Below are 15,040 nucleotides of genomic sequence, written 5' to 3'. Positions count from 1 at the left end.
AGACAACTGGTGCCAGAGCCATGGCCTCAAGCTAAATGCCAAAAAGTGTATAGTCGTCCCTTTGGCAAAAACAAAGTGCCCACAAATTACCACATAGGTGGTAATCCATTAAGTACAGAAGAAGTAATTAGGGACCTGGGGACCCAAGTTGATAGCAATCTCTCATTTGACAACCACGTGGCCAAAGTGGTTAGAAAAACATTTTATATAGCCCACCTAATCATGAAGGGATTCACATCTAGATCGACGGAGGTCATCGTGCCTCTTTACTCATCCCTCATCAGGCCCATAATTGAGTACAATGCCCCTTTTGGGATGTACCTTACCAGACACCTGCAGCAACTGGAAAGACCCCAAAAGTACCTCACCAAGAGGATCAAAGGGCTCAAACAGATGCCATATGCTGCCTGATTAAAGAAACTCCAGCTCTACTCAGTGGCATACCGCCTGTTCAGAGGCGATCTGTACCTGACGTATAAAGCCATGTCCAACCTGGAATTAATGGACATGCTGCACCTCAGAAAATCCAAATCCCATCGAGCTATGCGCCGAGACTTGAACCTCAGCACTGAAATAAATAGGACATGCTGGAGAGACAGATTCATAACCCAGAGGCTCCCTTCACTCTGGAATAAAATCCCAGTCCAGGTTAGGCAGAGTCCCTCATTGACTCTATTCAAGAGGAATCTTGATGAGTGGATGGGAGATCGTAGGCTTACCCCGGGTATCACTTCTGTGTCACTGTTAGACAGAGGCACAGTATACTAACCTCGAAAAAGGGCATAGCAAAATAAATTTAAAATGGGTGGCGAAAGCCAAACACATTCTGGCTAGGCTTATAAATGCTCTAGGGCAGTTTAACTTCCTAGTGTATAGTTTGCAATCTGTAATAATCTGGGAGATGTTCCCCTTACAATTAGGTACAAACTTAATACCTTTCTTTAATAAAGAAAAATAATCTTTATTGATTTCTAAACCTGCGTTGTTAAATATATTAAACCCCTTATAACTCAATAATACTCCGTCGAAAGAAGTAATAATTTCTTCCTCTGGAACTTCTAGGTCACTCAATAATGACTGTTGTTTCTCCATTTCTGGTAAGGGGCCCTTCACCCCCTTCCTTGTTTCCCCCTTGTTGTTCTAAAAAATGCTTCCCTTTAGGTGCATTATACTTGTTCTGTAACCGTTCAGATCTCCTAATTACTGGGTATTCCTGGTCATAATTTTCAACCACTTCATTAATATGAGGATGTGAGGAATGAAATACTTCTCCATTAAGAATAAAGGATTGTTTTTACTTCAACCTTGGGAATTATCATTTTATGCATTGACTTTTATCTGGTTTGCTTTGATTGCATTGGAATATCTACCTCTATTTTTTTGGTTTTTATACTTCTCTATTCCATTCATTATTATTCTTAAAATAGGATTTAGGAAAAAGGTAAGCAATTCTATCCTTGTATTCACAAGCATCCCTATATAACTTTTTATGTTTCCTTTTTACATTATCACTGACCTGTTGCTCAATTTTATCAAACATAGAATCATATTTATGACATATTTCATCAAAATGTGTATCATTTAAAACAATTTCGTTCAACCTTTCCACATCCACAAATAAACCTTCTATTTTTTTATTGTTAATCCTGACAATGAACTCCATGAGTTCAACACCATGTCTATCAAACATTTCAATGAGTTCAAAGCATTCTGGGTCATCTTCAGACAAACCATTAGGGAAACAGAACACCCTAAGCCCCTTCAATACTCTTTTATGTTTTATACATTCCTTCAAAAACCCATTGTCAAATTGGAGGTTATGTACCTTCCCCAATTTACTTTCCAAGTCTCTCAAAGCTTTATTTATGTGTCCTTCCCTAATTTAAGTCCAGACTGATTGAAAAAAATGTCCATTTGGAGCCATTCACTCAATGTCAGCCTCCTTCCCGTTAAGGTTGAATCCTGCCGCACCTAGCCATAGGGAATAGAATCCTGAATCATTGACCAGTTGTTGGAGCTTTGAGTAAGCTTCTTACGTGCACTCGGGTCTCGCATGAGGGTTTCCTCCTTCCTGGAACTACCTGCCTCTGCTGTTAAAAACGGCATGGTTTCCCCCCTTGTCACTGAGCCTCCCGGCCCTTGTAGTCGCTTGACAGCCACCTGTAACTCTGTAACCTTTCCAGTGAGGGTTGCTATAATGTTAGTTAACTGCACCAAACTTGTAGTCTTGTTCGCACCACTATTTAACATCCGGATGTCATTGCTTTCCAAAAAGAAAGGAGATGGACTATCTTCAATAGAATCCGCCATCCTATTCAACAGGGATGGACACAAAAGCTCTTGAAATAGTTTACAACCAAAATGTTGTCACCACACGTATCTGTTCCACAAGAGTAAAAAATGACTTAAAACAGGAACTGTGAAACATGAACCATAACTAAAGAAAGACCAGTTCCAGTAGAACACTCGAGTAGTGCTGAGAGTTGATCACACCAATGTGTAATATAAAATATGGTTTATTGAGAGTGCTTTCATCTTTAGAAACAAGACTTCATCAGAAAACAGTTACAATTGGGGGGCGTGGCCAAGGATGAACACAGGTTAGCAGCAGATTTCTTCAGCTCCACCAATTTCACTACACTGACAGGAATTAATTACTTAAAAAATTAATTTATGAAGTAATTTTCTTTCTAAATATGTTTGTTTTATATATTTCTTGAACTATATCTAAAAAAGAAAGGAAATTTTAACAATATTCCTGTCAGAAAACACTTTGGCAATTTTCCTGTCAGTTTCTCTGTGTGAAATGAGTTCCAGTAAGACAATTTCTCAAGACTCCAGCATCAAGAAAGAACTTCAGTCTCTGATAACTACAATCCAGCAACTTACTGCTAAGATGGATAAACTGGATACTAAAATTGATACCTTCATAGAAAAAACTACAAAACAAATAGACTTGTTACATATAGACTTGCAACAACAGAAGATCCAGATTACAGGCATAGAAGAGGCTGTAAATGACATGGAAAATAGAATCCAAGAAGAGGAAATCAACACTGAGTTTTTGCTGAAACAAAATACACATCTACAAACAAAGCTTGATGACCTGGAAAATAGATCTAGGCGCAATAACATTAGGATTTTTGGACTGCCAGAAAATATTGAAGGTAACAATATTACTTATTTTTTAACAGCATGGCTCCCTAAAATTTTAGACTTACCAGAAGCATTCTCTTTTGGTATCGAAAGAGCCCATAGATCTATAGCTAATACTAACTCTAACAAAAAGTATCCTAGATCAGTTATAGTTAGATTTCTATCATCTTCTGATAAAGAGATGGTTCTTAAATCTGCTTGAGCTAAAGCTCCTGTTAAAGTTAATGAGACAACTGTGCGTTTTGATAATGACTATTCTTCCTTGGTAATAACTAAAAGAAAAGTTTTTTCTGCCATTAATAAAGGAGCTTAAAAAAGCACAGTTTGAAACCTACCTTCTGTTTCCTGCCAAGCTAAAAATCTTCCTTCCTGATGGTCCTAAAATTTTTGATGACTTAGACTCTGCATTGATGTTTATCAAAAAAATAAGATTCTGGATAAAATAGAGGAAATGGAATGGGCTAGTCCTTCATTAAAGAGATTGGCAACTAAAACTTCGTGGAAGACGTCAGAGAAGAAGAAGAGACTAAAAAACGAATTACATGTTCTTTTTTTTTTTTTCTCTCTCACTTTAATTTACTTCATTATTAATCTTTTTAAATATAGTTTCTGCATTTTCAGAAAGCCACAAATATTCTGAAAAAGATTTAATCAAAGTTATTTTCTGTGTACAAAGAGTTGTTTTGTTTCATATTCAGTCAAGATATCTGAGGAACTAATAACAAGCTATCATTCAATATGTTTCTCTTTCTGACAAAGAGAATTAAGGTCAGTAATCTGATACTTTCTTTTTTTTTCTTTCTCTCTCTTCTCTTCTTTTCTTATTTTTTTTTAAACAATAACATTCTATTTAGATTATGCAGTGGGTAAGTGGTCGGGGAGGGCAGGGAGAGAAATGTGATGAGAATATGAAAAATGGAATGATAATTTATTTATTCCTTGTAAAAAGTTTATATGCTGTTTAAATGCTATTGCTAATTATACTTTCTTGATTATATTGCTTATGCTTATTCACAAATAATATGTCATGCTTTAATTAATAATAATTAGAACTAAATAATAGTAAATAGTATGTTTTATTTCCATCTTTATTAATATAAACAGCAAATAATATTCCACTGTAAATACTTTCTTTTTACATTTTTTATCTTTGCTTTGCTCTCTCTTATTTCCTACTTTCTCTTTTTCTTTTCTTTGTTCTTTCTCTTTATTCTCTTTCATATTAATATATTGACATTTTTTTGATCATGCAGGTATAGTAAATAATAAGATTTGTATAAAAATTGAATTGGGGCAAAAATAATATGTTCTATCACATATTAATAACTTTGGGCTTAGTTTCACTTTCATAGAGGCTGTAATAACTTGTAAAATGCTTTGCGAAGGTTTTTCTATGTTTAGCTTCACTTATACTGTTAAATGAATGTCAGTCACTTGTTTTTAACAAAATTCCCGCCAAAATCTGAAGGGAGACAATTTGGGATGTGGGTTACCTCGTGAACAGTGTCCTCGAGTTGTTTTAAAAGCTTCAAGACTCAGAACCCACGCAGAGAAGCTGAAAGCAGTCAATTTGAACTTTGACCCCAGAATTACACTGACACATCGCAGATTCATGAAGAACACTCAACCAGGAAGTAGAACTGCTGCAAATGTGACTCTGCGATGGAAAATGAACTCTTTATCATTTAAATGTGAGTTATTTCGTATAATTACTTAGTTATTTACGTTATAATTTATAAAATACGTAAGTTATAATGATTTTAAATTATGCAGTTTCTCATAGTAAGCAAATGTGATTTTTTAGAAGACATAGAAAGTGAAACATTTATACAAGTGTTTTTGAAAGTTTACTTGACTGTAGCATATTAATGTCTGTAAAAAATTATGATTTAAATATATACACTGCTATGCTTCATTTGATTTAAATGATTGACAAGCATAAATAACTTTATGACTCTATTCTGGAAGAAGCTGTCATCTGCCATATTTTAAAGCAGCAGTTTAGATATACAAAATACAGATGGCTTTCTTCACAATAAAGCAAGTGTTTTTGAGAATTTGCTTAACTAAGCAGTATGATTTATAGCAATACCTATAAATATAATATTTTATTATACTGACAATAATATATATGAGAAAAAAAGCTCTGATACAAGTAATTTAAAGTCTTTTGGAAGCTGTTAACTGCATTTACATGACAGAGTATAAATACATCTTAATATATGTAATGTATGAACCATATTAGCCAAAGTTATTGATCTAATTGAATATTAGAACTTATTTTTACAAACTTTGAATAAATTAATGTGTAGATATGCCCTTCCTTTTTTTTTTTTTTTTTTTTCTCTTCTCTCTTTCTCTTTCTCTCTCACGTCTTTTATTTCTTTCTCTCTTCTTGGTTCCTAATATCAAGTTTATTTGAATGCTATTTGAATATTAATGTATTATATTAAATAGATGTATATAGTAGTATGAATAGTTTTTTTTTTTTAAAAAAAAGTTTCTCTTAGTATATATGATACTGTCTTATCAAATGTGTAGTTTTGTCTTACCATATAATCTAATTGAAAGTTGTTAATTTAAGTTAAATATAATAAGTATTAAATTGATAAGGTGGCAGCTAAGGTACTGCTGCTTAGGGTAGGGGGTTAACTTGAGTAGTATGTACTACTCTAAGTTGGAGTTTTTAACTCCAGGCTGGGTGCAAGGTTTAATCCTTACATTATTTTCTCTTGTTTACTGTTGTATGTATATAGTTTTGACATCCACAATACACTTTGTAAGCTCATTGTCACTACAAACAAAATTAAATCTTATACAAAATCCCATAAGAGACTCAATAAATACAGCTATATCTAAAGGTACACCTAAAGGAGGAGATATAACATTACTTATTTTGTTAATTGTTATTTTAATCATAAGTTTTCTATGTTTTAAAATTGCCAAATGACTTCTCTAAAAGGAATTTCTTTAAACATTAATGGATTGAATAATCCATGTAAAAGGGCAAGCCTAATAAGATACATTAATTTACATAAGGCTAACTTAGTCTTTCTACAAGAAACACATCTCTTGAAAAAAGATATTGATAAACTAGCCACAAACAAATATACAGTATTGGTTAGTTCAGAGCACACTCAGAAAAAAAGAGGAGTGGCTATTTTATGGAATAAAAGTATGCCCATTCCTAAAACTATTAAGTCTTATCAAGATGATAAAGGAATGTTTTGTATGGTCACAATACAAATTAATGGGAAGACTTATACATTAATCAATATATATTGGATACCTGGAATTGGTATTAATACAGTGAAATACCATCTTGATAAGATCATATCATTCTCTATAGGAGATATTATTTTAGCTGGTGACTTTAATTGTATACTACATGAAAATGACACTACCACTATAGGAAAAAGGAAAATTACATCTAATGCAAAACTTTTAAAGGATTTTGCTAATTCTTATCATTTAAATGATATTAATAATCAGATAGATTCAAAATAATTACCATATACATTTTTTCTAACAGATACAAAACTTATTCAAAAATAGAGTCTTTATTTCTAACCAGATGGTAACAGAATTAATTAACTCTAAAATCATTTCATGTCCTATATCTGATCATAATTCAATTGTTTTTGAGTTTATGATAAAAAATACTTACAATGTTCAGATCAAAAGGATACCAGCATACTTAACTCAATTAAAAGACTATAAAGAATATATACTTTCAGAAGTACAACATTTTCTAGATATAAATAATACTCCTGAAGTCTCCATTGTTTATGTTTGGGATGCTTTAAAATCATATCTATATGGACAAAGTATCAGATGGTATAATAATAAAAGGAAATCTTGGGATAAGGAATTGTTAGATATTCAAAGTAAACTAGATTCTTATAAACATAATAATAAAGAAAATATTATGGATAAGAAAGTCATTGAAGAAATAAACAAACTAAATGAGAAATACAAAGAAATTTTAACTCATAAAGTTAAAATAACTTTAGATAAATACAAGTTTTTGTCTTACTCAATAAGCCCCAAATACTTACATAGACTTAAAAACAAAACAAAAAGGTTGAATAAGCAAAATCATATCAAAGAAATCTTTTCTCTAAGGAAAAGAAGAATGTTTCTAGTCTACCAGAAATACTAGATGAATTTAGAAATCACTTTCACAAAATTAATCATAATAACGTTAACATGGAACCTAAAGATAAAATAAGGGAATTTATAACCACAAACATGAATAAAAAACTTAATAAACAACAGATTAAACTATTGGATAAAAGTATTTCATATACAGAGGTTGTTACACAAATAAACAAGCTTAAATCAAACAAAGCACCGGGTAATGATGGTATTATACCAGAGATATATAAAATCCTTCCTAAAAGTACATACTCATTAATACATAAGGTTTTTATTTTGGCCCAAAATGAGCTAATAACCCCCCCATCTTGGCAATATACATTTATTTTGCCAATCTTAAAACCTAATAAAGAACCAACTAGATGTACTTCACATCGGCCCATCTCACTACTTAATGTTGATTATAAAATGTTTATGAGTATTTTTGCTGATAGATTGAAAACAATCATCCCTGGCATTATAGATGTAGATCAGACAGGCTTCATTGTAAATAGAAATACTTTTGATAATATAAGGAGAACTCTAACATTAATTGATTTTGCAAATAGGAAAAAGAAAGATTTAACTCTTATTAGTCTTGATATAAGCTCAGCATTCGATTCAGTAAGTTGGGACTACTTGTTTACCTTACTGAAATGCATAAACTTCTCAGAAGCATTTGTAAATTTAATTGAGCATTTATACAAAGGAACATTGGCTTATATTAAGATAGGAACATATGTCTCACAAAAAATACCAATTTTTAAAGGTACAAAACAAGGGTGTCCACTCTCTCCACTATTATTCACTTTAATAATGGAGCCTTGGGCTAATTTGATCAGAAACAGTACTGACATAGAGGGATTTGAAATAGATGAAAATACAACATCTAAAATTCAACTCTTTGCAGATGATGTTCTAATTACATCAGCAGGATCTAATTCTTCTATGCAGTCTCTGTTTGATAAAATGATAAATTTTAAAAGTATTTCTGGTTTAATATTCAATGAAGAAAAAACTAAAATATTACCTATATATACACAAAAAATGTTCTCATTAATGATTTTACTAAATATGTACCCAATTCAGGTCAGATAACTTATTTAGGTATAATATTATCTAAGGATATTAAATCTATTATACATAATAATTATAATACCTGTCTTCTTAATATACAAAATCTCTTTAATACCTGGAATAATATGTATTTTACTATGGAAGAGAGCCTTACAATTATTAAAATGATAATATTCCCCAAGATATTATACTTAATACAATCAATAATACTTCCACCTACAAAAATAATTATCAAAAAATTGAATACACTAATGTTAAATTTCCTATGGGCACCTAATAGACCTAGGATTGCTTTAAAGAAACATACTAATAGTTGGTCTCAAGGGGGCTTTTCTTTTCCAGACTTCAATTTATATACTATCTCTTCTATTATAAAAATTATTATTTTATTAATTGATCAGTCATATGTTGCAAAATGGAAAGATTACTGGGAGATAATTAGTATTCACTTCATGAAAATTTCCTTAACACATAAAAATATGACTGTAAATAATTCCATGTTATGGTTACTAAAAGAATTTTGCACTTCACCTATTACACCTAAACATATAGTTAGTTACCCATTAAACATTATTGTTAGCTATCGTAACTTTATATTCATGCATCCTAAATATAAAGAATGGAATTTTATTATATTGCCTATAATGTATACTCGGGGTATGCTTTTGTCATCCACTTCTGAAGGAACTCATTTAACTACAGATAATGATCTAAAGTACTGGTATCAGTTGATATCTGATAATAAAGTTAAAAATCTAGATTTCTTAAAACAAGAATTTGATCTAAGAGAAACTTGCTGGTTAGAGGTTCAGACCTTTAGACAACATCTCATTGATAAAATAGATCTAATGTCTATAACAGTTAAAGAATCTGTCCCAACATTGATTGATTACTTGATATTAAATTTACAACATAAAGTTTCTGATAAAGGTAAGCTTTCATACATACATAAAATTATCAGACAAGAAACTTTTTACAATGTAGATACCTACTGGAATTATTTCATTTCCATTAATGGTGATCCACCAAATCAACAAGATAAACAATATATATTGGAATCTGCCTATAAAACTACGTCTTCCATTATCTGGAGACTTTTACATGGAAATTTTACATAGATCCTTTTATACACCTTTGATGATGAATAAAATAAATAATAAAGATAATCTATGTAAAAGATGTAATGTAGAAATTAATGCAGACTGGACTCATATGTTTTATGACTGTATAAAATTGAAAGAATATTGGAAGTCAATTAATGAATTTTTGCAGGCTCTTTTTACAGATAATTTTATTATTTCTAAATCTCTTATATTATTTAACACACCTGTACCTCAAAGTGTTAAAAAAATTAAGCTTCCCTTGTTATGGTCTATCCTAGCAGTGGCTAGAAAAATAATAACTAGAAATTGGATTTCAGATACATCTCCTTCGTTTAATGAATTTAAAAATGTTATGAATATAGTGTGCCATATGGAATTGAATACAGTGAAGTTAAGAACTACTAGAAAAACGTCTTATTATATTGTATGGGATAATTTACAAAACTTGTTAAACAAATCTTAACTTCAATAACATTAATTTTAGTTTAAATCAATTGATCTGATTGTAGTGGAGTTCTTTGTAAATACTTTGGTTGTTTTGTTGAATGTTATAATCATATCTATTTTAATCACTTGTATAAAATTGTTATGATATTTTCTTGTATGTTAAAAACAATAAACTTGTTTTAAAAAAAAAAAGAAAACAGTTACAATTCAAAAATACAATACTTATATACCCTTGAGCTAATGAATAATTAATTAGCAAATAATCACAAGTCTTCCCTACCATACTTTAAAACAGTATACAAATATTTTATGGTTACAAATGTATTTTAAAACACCTCCAAATGGATAAAAAATTTGAATTAATAATTGAAACACCATTCATTTAAGCTTTAAAAGTTTTCTTTTAGAGAAAAAAAAGTTACATTTAATTATTATTAATTCACAAGTATTGCTAGAGTATATTAAATTATAATTCATTGTATTTTTAACAATTTTTTTATCCGTTTGGAGGTTTTTAAAATATATTTGTAACCATAAAATATTTGTATACTGTTTTAAAGTATGGTATGGAGGACTTGTGATTAATTGCTAATTAATTATTCATTAGCTCAAGGGTATATAAGTATTGTATTTTTGAATTGTAACTGTTTTCTGGTGAAGTTTTGTTTCTAAAGATGAAAGCTCTCTCAATAAACCATATTTTATATTACACATTGGTGTGATCAACTCTCAGCACTACTCGAGTGTTCTACTGGAACTGGTCTTTCTTTAGTTATGGATTTATATTAAACAGGAATTCTTTTTCTTACACCTTTATTGAATTATCACTTGTCAGTTAGGCAAATTTATATTTGTACAAAATGAATCAAACTGCATTAAATTAACATTAACAAACATTTTACTTCATATATATTGCTATATATCATATAACATAAGCAACATTACATAAATTATTCAATTCCTGCCCCCTTTTTAAACAATAATTGATTATATAACTAAAGTAAATGATAAACTAACATTAATAAGTTTAGATGTTGATAGTGCTTTTGACTCTGTTAACTGGAATTATCTCTCATTAATACTAAAAATAATTTCTCAAGTAACTTCATACATCTTATTAATCTTCTTTATGAAAATTCTCAAGCATATGTTAAAATAGGTTCATATACTTCAGAGTCAATTAGGCTTTTTAAAGGAAACAAACAAGGGTGTCTTCCCTCACCTCTTCTCTTTGCTTTAGTCATAGAACCATTTGCTAATTCTATAAGATCAAATCCATACATTAAAGGCATTAAGTGGGCAAAAATCCATTACTTAAGATCCAGTTGTTTGCAGATTATATTTTATTGACCTTAAATGAATGCAATAGTTCACTTCTAGCTCTTTTATAAAGCAATGAAAATATTTCAAAAGAAATATGGCCTCAGTTTTAATAATAAGAAAATAAACATTTTACCCAATTTTTTTAATATTAAAGCTACAGATAAAACATTTACAAGATATATAGTTCAGGGGAAAAATAAATTACTTAGGGATAATTATTACTGATAACATTAACAATATAATAACTCTTAACTATAATAATAGTTTAATGTTAATAAATAAACTTGTAAGCAATTGGAAGAAATTTATCTTCACCATTGAAGATTGGCTTTCCATAATTAAAATGATTATTTTGCCAAAAATATTATATATTATACAATCATTATCTTTACCACCACTAACAATTGTATAAAGCAGATTAATTTTCCAATGCTAAATTGTTTATGGTTTCCTAATAAACCCAGATTAGCTATAATTCATTATACTAGAGATTGATCTTTTGGTGGTATTGGTCTGCCGGACTTAGAACTATACTTTATATCCTCAATTTTTAAGACAGTAACTCTCTGGCTAAATGGTCATTTTACTGTCAAATGGAAAGAGCTCCAAGAAAATTTAGCACTAGAAGCTATTTATTCTAAAAATTCAAATTATAATTCATTGTCAAATAATGTTTGACTTTGGTTATTAAAACAATATTTTTCAAATAATAATAATGATAAAACAATCCATTTTTTAATAACTATCCATCATAATGAATATCCTGAGAAATTTCCTTTACAGGAATTCAATATACAAACCATGTTTTTTCTCATTTTTTTACAATAACATATGCGCACAATAATATATCCACATTTAACTTACAAACAATGATTACTCTTAAAGAAAGCAACTTGATACACTGGTTTCAGTTAATGGACAAAGAAAAAATACATACTGTTGGTTATATAATAAATTTGATTTGGATAAATATATGTGGTTGCATATACAAAATTGTAGACAGTTTGTTGAATACAAGACTAATTTAATGCAATAAAGTATAAGAAATGTTGTTCCTAAATTAATTGATTTCTTATCTGTTTGGACACAACAGAACACAATTGAGAAAGGTCTTCTATCAAAATTATATGAAATGTTAATAAAGAAATAGAATATAATACAGATAGTTACTGGAATTATTTTAGATTCATTAACAATAATTCTCCAAATGAAGATGATAAAAGTTACATTTATTGTCAGCAAAATAAACTACCTCTTCACTCAAATGGAGATTATTTTCCTGGAAATTTATTCATAGATCTTTCTTCACACCCCACATAATTGAATTAATGTTTAAAAAGAAGATGGCTTGTTGGAGATGTAAATTAAAGGTCAAATCAGATCAGCAGTATATGCTGTTTGATTGTGTTATACTTAAGTTTTACTGTGATAATATCATTTTTTTCTTACAGGCTCTATTTATGGACAACATTTACTTTAACAAAATCCTTAATTTTATTTAATTCCCAAATACCTGAATGTGTTCCAAGATTAAAATATCCACTTTTGTGGAGTATCTTAGCAATCTCAAGGAAAGTTATAAGAAAGAAAATGGCCAAATGAATCTACTCCCTCTTTCAATTAATTCATCAACATTGCATCAGAAGTTTGTCAGTTGAAACTTATTACCATCAGGGCAATAACCACCAGAGTCACTACTTCATATAAAATGTGTAACAGCCTTAAAGAATTATAGATAAATTATTTGAGATTTTTATGTACAGTAATGTGTTAAATAATGAAATTTGTTACAATTCTAATTGCTTAGTAGACACTCATGTAAATAGTTGTTTTATTGTGTTTTTAAGTTAATTTATTTCCTTTTTTACACTTTGTGATTTACATTTCTACTCAAATTAACTAAGTTTTAATTTGTTTAAATCTTAATAAAAAAAATTAAAAAAGAAAGATAGCCTGAAATTAAATTACTTGGTTTAGACCATAAAGATTTTAACTCACAGGTATGAATGCAGCCAGAGACACAATGTCTGGGCTGGTATCCTGCTCTTATTGTCCTTAGTGGTGAGCTAATTGCTACCCTAGGATACCAGAGAATGATTGGTTAGTCTCTGAAGGAAGGATGGAAGGTTTGGAATAGTTTTTCAGTCTCCAGATGTTGGAATAACATTTAGCAAAGTTCTATATGTGTATTGTAACACATCTGTGTTAGATCCTGGCTCAGCTTCTAGTCAGAGGGGAGTGTGGGAACCACAGAATCAGATGGCCAGATGTGATGCCATTCTGTAGCCAGCAATAACATTATATTTAAATACTAGTGAGAGATGCAACAGATCAGACTCAGCATTCTGCTTTGGAACTTACAAGACCACTTATCCACTTCATCTTGCCTTGCTTTAGTAGGTAAACTTAACTAGGGAACAGTAATTCTTCAGTCATTTATGAAAATATAGTGAGATTAGTTAAAAGTATTGTTTTTCTGTGTCTGTCTGAGTATTTCCATCTGTGTTTTTTTTATATTTCCTGTGAATTAAAACGCTGGTGTTTATTGTAAATAGATACTCAGTATTCTCATTTTTATTATTTATTATTAAATGTATCTAAACCTTTCATTTTGGCTGGTCTTTTAGAAAACATTTTAACCCTTGGAAGTACTTGCATGTATTTAGTGACACTGTAGCATCACATTCCTGAAAGTATTGCCAAATGATTAACACTAGCATCTGCATAAGTATTAATTTTACTAAGAGTAATTTGGTACCCTAGTAAGAGCCTTAAAGTAGCAGGGTAGTGACAGTGAATCTACCTTATAGCCTGAGTGGAGGTGGCATAGTGGGTAAATCTGTGCCAGCCTTTCCTAGGTGTGTGTGTGTGTGTGTGTGTGTGTGTGTGTGTGTGTGTGTGTGTGTGTGTGTGTGTGTGTGTGTGTGTGTGTGTGTGTGTGTGTGTGTGTGTGTGTGTGTGTGTGTGTGTGTGTGTGTGTGTGTGTGTGTGTGTGTGTGTGTGTGTGTGTGTGAGCTAATTGGGAAAGGGACACAGAGTGCTGATTTCTGCAGAGACAAAGGTGAAGACTTATTTGGGGCCTGGACAGGAAATCCAGCCCCAGGACTGGAGTGCGTTCTCTCTGTGCTCTTAAGGGAAATTGTATTTGGTGCAGAGAGCTGGATCTGAAAATACTGTGTGTATTTATTTTTGCTCTAAGTGAACATTCCCCACTGGTGTCAATGGTGAGGATTGAGGCTCCTTGATTACTGGCCCAGAGGAGGGATGTCACATATTGGTGACAGTGGTGGGATATTTATTGAACTTCTGTAGCTAGTGAGCAATTGTCAGTAATGTGTGTTTAGTCTCAGCATCCACAAAGTAAACATACAGAGTTTCATTTTACACAACAGTTTTATTTATTTTTGTTAGTTTAGTTTAGTCATGGAAAGCAGGCAAATATGTCAGCAGAGGATTATAGCAAGCTGACAGTGAACCAGTTGGCTATGGTGTGCAAATCCAAATTACTGTTGCATGCCAACTTGACTAAAGAGGAAATTATTTCAGCCTTAGTCTCAGATGCAGCACAGACCAGCTAATAGGAGGCCAACCAGTCTGGCAATGGGAATGTGCAGTCCTCAGAAACAAGACAGTTCACTTTTTATGCAGAGGATTTAAAATCCCATCTGGAGTTAAAGAGACTTCAACTGGAGATGAAACATTTGGAATTAGAATCAGCAGACAGAATGTGGCATTTGGAGGCAGAAGACAATGAGAAGCAGTGCCAACATGATAGGGACATGCTGACTCTTCAACAG

Source organism: Protopterus annectens, chromosome 1.part2 (genome assembly GCF_019279795.1).
Source record: "Protopterus annectens isolate FY-2018-M chromosome 1.part2, PAN1.0, whole genome shotgun sequence".
NCBI lineage: Eukaryota > Metazoa > Chordata > Ceratodontiformes > Protopteridae > Protopterus > Protopterus annectens.
Note: the sequence above shows the minus strand (reverse complement) of the source record.